Below are 6,612 nucleotides of genomic sequence, written 5' to 3'. Positions count from 1 at the left end.
ATCCTGCAACTACAGTGTTCAGAAGACAGGAAAGAACAAAAATAGGGGGAGGGAACTAGAAGCTAGATGCCCTAATACAAACCTACTTATTTATAGACTATGCAAAAGTCTTTCTTGGGTGCCAGAGAATTAAAGCACACACACAAAAAAATAGTTTTCTTCTTTGCTTGAGGTTCCAATTTTGGTTTTGACAGCATTCGTGCTGAAAGCACACGCTCATTCTGAAAGAGACTTCTCTGGAGCACCCTTGATACCTTTTGCAACTTTTCTTTCCCTACTTCTGCACGGAGAGCACCTGACAGCCTCTCACTGCACACACTCCTGAGGACATTCCCATGTGCCTTTACCCTGTGCCTCCAGTGCCACTTGCAGCCAGCTCCAAGGGAGGGTGGCTGTGACCATCACCAGTTTGTTAGCATCAGCTGTGTCATGTAACTGCACTGGCTCCACACTCTCTTCATTCAGGTCAGAGCTGAGTTGAACAGTGTCTAGTGGAGGTGGTGCTTTTGGAAGGGAAAAGATGCTATTGTACATAGATGTTCAAAATATCAGCTCTTTTCATGTCTCAATCTGTAAATCAGACTCTGATCTAAATCTCCAGAAATTTATTCACATACAGACATAAGTGACTCTTGTCATTAAACAAGAACAATGGCTCCAAGGATGATTTATATACCTATATATCTCCCACTAAAGTAATTCTATTTTGTACCAAGAAACAGAAAGTCTATTTTTTCCATTTTAGTGACACAATTTTCTAGCTGCTCTCCTATTTCCTTCACAAGAACAACAAAATTAATGATCTCAGGTTTATCTCTCACATCCACCAAAGCGAAGGGAATCTGCTTTGTAATTATGTTTCATAATATTATCCACTTGAAGATTTGCTGATTTAGATTACATCAAGACTGGCTAGCTGATCTATCTTAGCTTTTACAGCCATCTAGATAAGAATAGCACCCTGTGACCCTTGCTGATGCCCTGCCCTGGAGCTCAGAAGCTGACCTGCAGAGACTGAGGTGCCTTGCTCCTCTCCTCTCCTCTCTGCCTGCTGCTGAAGATTTGGCCATGGGGCTGCCTGATTCACAGGTACCTGCTGGCACTACAGGGGCTCTGCCGTTGTTTATTTTCAGGCCCTCTACTCCAGACACGATGCTCCTGTTCCTTTTACATGTTGAGTATTTGTCTCGGACTATTATGTTTAAAATGCACTGTTAGGGACATAGCACTTGCTTAAAAATGGTTTTTTTTAGAATTCATTCTTCTGATTGGTACTTTAGCCATTTCTACACCTGCTGTGTGGTCATTCTAAGTGCCTGCTCTTGGTCAACAGACCCTGGGAGGCTTCACTGGAAGTGTTGAAACAATCTTATACTATGAAGGAGTATCTGCTCACATTGTCAATATTTCAAGAATCCTGTTTGATATTTATTAGATCTCTTTGGTTACAGGAATGTTTGCAATTTAGCAGTCGTTACCGAATTTATAATTTTTATATTATGATGCAAAACAGTTCAAGCAATGATAAACCAGCACCATTCTCCTTAATATTTTCTTATGCTGGCAAATAAGCAACTGACTTTGAACAATAGAAGGTAAAACATTTTAAAAAAATAATTATTGGATATCAGTTTGTATTCCTATAAAGAGAAGAGGCAAGTAGAAACTGATATTAGAATTATCCAAACTGACAAATGGAAACACCAGAAGATAATTTAGAAAAGCCATACTGAAAAACTCTACTGCTTTTATGATTGATGCCTCATGGCCGGTCTCTGCTAAATGCTAAAATGAAATATGAAGTTTTGAACTGTATTAAATATGACATTACTTGAGGTAAAACTAGCAAAGAGACAAAAAAAAAAAGTTAAGAATGTCAGCTTAGTTCCTAATAATTTCCTAAATTCTTAAGGTGTGGGAATACTGTCAATACTACATTTACATTTGATATCTCAGCATCAGAAGAACCAGGGGAGGGGAGGTCTATGGCTCATCACAGACATTTTCTATATAAAGCCAGAAGCTATATTGCCATTTTATAAATGAGCCAAGAGCAAAGCTTGACAGACAAAAAGAGAGAAGAGGGAAATTTTCAGCCTGGAGGCTCTGCAAGTTTTCCAGTAACAATTCTTGTGTGTGGATTTTTATTTCTAAGAAGTAGCAGATTCAATTAAAGGTGCCATATGATTAACTCTTTGTCTTACAGATCTAAGCAAATTTGGGAATCCTAGGAGCTGGCTGGGCACATCAGTTTGCAGGAGTCATTTTAGGTGCTTAGATTATCAAGAACATAGGGATAAATGCTCTCTATTGCATGTTTTCCAATGCTATTGTGAAAAGGGAAAACTTGCAATTGCAGGAAATACCAAAGTTCTTTTGGAAGTGAAAACATCAAGACCTTGGCACTTCAGACTGCACTGAAAGAGTTGGGGTTGTTTAGCCTGGAGAAGGCTCAGGAGAAGCCTTACTGCAGCCTTTCAAAAAGTGAAGGGGACCTTACAAGATGGGGGAAACTTTTTAATAGGGTCTGTAGCAATAGGACAAGAAGTAATGGCTTTGAACTAAAAGGGTGTAAACTCATATAAGATAAGGAAAGAATTTTTTTATTATGAGAGTGGCAACACCAAGAGAAATGGTGGATGCCCCATCCCTGAAAACATTTGAGGTCAGATTGGATAGGGCTCTGAACAACCTGATCTAGTTCTTTCTCATTGCAGGGGTGTTGGATTAGATGACCTTTAAAGGTCCCTGCTAACTCAAACCATTCTATGATTCAAATGAAATAAAGAGTGTTCATTTGTTGTCATCTTATTGCAAAAGTCCCACACCTTCTCGGTGATTTCTCACGGGCAGCTCCTCACAGCCAACAAACTCCACCTCTGGCCCAGCTCACCCACCATTTTGTAGCACTCATCTTCTTATTGGACACAACTGTGTCTTATTGGACACAGCTGCCCTATTAAGGGCAGGCCTGTTCCTAATCTTTGGTGATTAGTACAGCTGCAACTCTTCAGGTATGAGATTACCTTCTGCACTATTCTCTTACATTCTATCCCTCCACATTTATTGATAGTATCTCTGTAAATTTAAATTAATTTCACAGTGTCAGCTGAACAGGACCTGTACAGAAACACCAAGAGAGCACTGAAAGGTCTTTTGCCATAGTACAAAATGCCAAGGTATTTTGTCCAGGTGACTCTTCACAGAGAAAAGAAGATTTGGTGAGAAGCCTGAAAGCTGGAGCATAAGCTAAGCTTCATATTCAGTCAGGTCATCAGCCTACTTTGGCTGCTGTACAGCAACATTATGATTATCTTTGTCCCAGGGAAGATGTCAGGGAGAATATATATGTGGGATACATGAGGCACAGGAGGGTTGCACCAACATTTACACAGTCTTTTCAAAGCACATCTCAGGGACAGTCTGTCACACAGGGTTACATTTCAGGAAGAGGTTTCCACTTTCCACTTCAGTAGCTGTCTCATTTTCAGGCAGACAAGGTCTCACTTGCCAGACATTCATTAGGAAATTTGTCTCTTGTCAGCTCTGTGTACAAAATATCTTTCTTCAATGACTGATAGGGAGAAGCCCTCACCCCTGGATCACCAGCATCACTAGCTGAGCCCAGCATTGCTGGCAGCAGCTGGTGGGGGAAGAGGGGTCCCTCAGGCTGGCTTTCCTGCCAGACTGCTGCAGGAGGCAATGACACCCTGTGACACCAGGCATTTTTTGTAATTACTATGGCACTAGCTCTGTAGTTCATACATTAAATGTCTGTCACTAAAGATTCACCATTCCAAGCCTGAAGATCTGTCACCTCAGGGACACATGACAGAAAATAGTTTTTGTTCTACCTTCAAAAAGAAACTACTGTAGAAAACTTTTGCTGCAATGTCAACTGTCCAAAGTTAGACAGCTTTTGTCCACATTAAGAAAGACACTTTGCTTATGCAACTCCATACTATTTTTGTCACATAACCTATGCATCATTTATGTAAAGAATACATACACAAGGCAGCATAATTAAGATTGTATGAGATTGTAAATATGCCATCTTTTGGGTTTGAGCTTAAAACCTTTCTAGCTGAATTTATATCCACTACCTACAAACAATTTCTAACTGTGCATTCCATAGTTTTATCCCAAAAAGACAGGGACTCTAACAGATGCTGATTGAGCAGCTTCCTGACTTCAAAAATGAAATATCATCAGTATATGAAAGGGTTTATTTTATTTGGTTCCCTGCAAGAGTAGAGGACTGGGCTTGGTGAAGAAGAAAGGTCACTCCTGTTTCTGTGTTCCTAACAGATCATAATTTAGCTGAAGATTAATGTCAATGCTAACAGGTTTATTTATGGGTAACTACTTACTGGCCTTTTACTCTTCTGTTCCTTCTGCAGCCATTGATGGAAACCAGCCAGACATCTCTGGGTTAGTTCGTGGGTGAATTCTCTCTAGCAACATCATTTACATTTGGTAAATGCAGTTTAATTTGAGAGCCTTGTTTATAGTCTGTCATTTACTACTTGTGGTGTTCGTAATCTGTTTAATAGTGGGCACTAAAGAAGTACTTGAGCACAGCAGATTGAGGGTGTTTGGGGAATACACATTTAGGGTGTGTTTCTGGACAGGCAGTGCCAGGGAGTGATGCTGCTGTTTTCCTGATTGGCAAAGGTGCAGGAGCTTGGCTGCACGGGCTGCATGGGCTGGGAGCTTTTCCAGCAGCCTGTTCATCACCTCAATTTGCTCAACAGGCCTGAATTGCCCTGTTGCTGCACAGATCTGTAGATATGCTTGGGTGGCAAGGCAGAACCTGTCAAGGTGTTAACTGTTTAGAAGTTTAAAACTACCTTTAGATGAGGCAAAATCTGCAGCAACCACATTTAAAAGGAGTCCTGGAACATGCAATCCATGAGATCTAACAGCCTTTGTTGGTGGTTTTGCCTGGAGCACAGCTCTTCAGTGGATATTAGGCCTGAAATATTCTTCTTATAAAATAGAGGGTCTTCTCTAGACTAAAAAACATTGACAGAAAGGAGCAGCAAGGAACTCATGTGTCTGTGCTGTGAGGATTACATAACTTTCTGTCATACACATTGACTTCCAGATGTAACAATTTTTATTATCATTATATTATACCTAATGTAATATAATATATTATACCATTATTATGCCTTCATGACTACACCCAATATACCTAGTGGCACCAGTTAAACTTCTAGCTGCTAACCAGCTTCTCATTGGTCATGGTGTAAGTAAATGTCTCCCTTTTGGCTTTCTTACTTTCCATTTCTGTCACTTAAAATCAGTTCAAAACCCAGCTGCACACACAGTCTCTGTTCTCACAATGTTATGATCTCTGTCTCCACAGCCCCCCTCTTGTGAGCTGGACTCCCTGCCCCAACCCTCCACCAAATCTTGCCTAGATGTGTCCTGGTCCTTCCTCCAGTCCCACTGGGGGGATGTGGCAGCCTCTCCTCAGGGCTGCAGGCCAGGCCCTCACACCTGGCTGCCAACACAGCAACCTGCACTCCTAAAACCCTGGGCCTTGCCAAACCCACGCACCCCCCAGCCTCTGCTGTTCCTTGTCCTCCAGTGCCTCTGTGCACACAGGAACTCTGCTGGCATCTCTTACTCACCAGCTTCTTGCAGGCTGCCTCCAAAGGTCTGGGACATTCCAACAGCTGCACCTCCTCTCCCACAAAATCCCTCCTGGAAATGTAGCAAGCATGAATCCAGCTTAGTCTACTGCCTCCACCCAGCACTGTGGAAAGCAGAGTACAGGTATCATGACTGCTGAACTGCAGCATCCACTTTCTGTTTAATCCTCACAACATCCTCTCTAATCAAGAGCACTTCTTTGAAGTTTTGGTAGTGAGACCACTCTTCTTTGTATTTTGCAGGAATAGGAACGTTAAGTGCTCAATAATCAAACTAAAAATAAGAGAATAGGTTTATATTCTGCCTTATATGCAGGAAAATTTCTGTTTAGTTCCTCAGGTCTGTTCAATTGGCTGTACCTGAACACTTCTACACTTACCTCCTTCTCCTGCAAGAGACATACGGGAAGAAGTACTTAAAAACAGTAAGACGAACAGGTTCTTTTTAAAGCAATACTCAGAACATAAATTATCACTTATTGATGTGATAATCTGTATGTCATTGTTCAATGGCACTAACAATGTGGTGTTTTTCAAATGTCATATTCAACAAGAATACCGTGTTCAAAATAAGAATACTGGCTTAATTTTTCATTTCTTTTCTCAAACAACTTTGGCCCAAATTCTGTAAAACACCCAAGTATTGAGTTCATCACTGAATGCTCTGCCACGGCCTTTTAAAGAGTATCCTTCACAGCCAGAGCGAAAAGGCTACTAAATGGGTCAGGATTACCCACCGGTAAACAAAACGAAGCATTTCAAGTTTACTTTAGAATTTAAATAAAGACGAAATTTCAAAGCAGCACTACTATTTTTCAAGCTTTGGCGGAGCTGCAGACGATCGCACAGCCGGTAACACTGAGTTCATTCATGCCCGGGACAAACACCCGCCCTGTGCCACCTGAGGACGGCAGCGGGGCGTCGCGGGGGGCTGCGGGCTCGGGCCGCGGCG

This window comes from Molothrus ater, chromosome 10 (assembly GCF_012460135.2).
Source record: "Molothrus ater isolate BHLD 08-10-18 breed brown headed cowbird chromosome 10, BPBGC_Mater_1.1, whole genome shotgun sequence".
Lineage (NCBI taxonomy): Eukaryota > Metazoa > Chordata > Aves > Passeriformes > Icteridae > Molothrus > Molothrus ater.
This window is presented reverse-complemented; position numbering follows the sequence as displayed.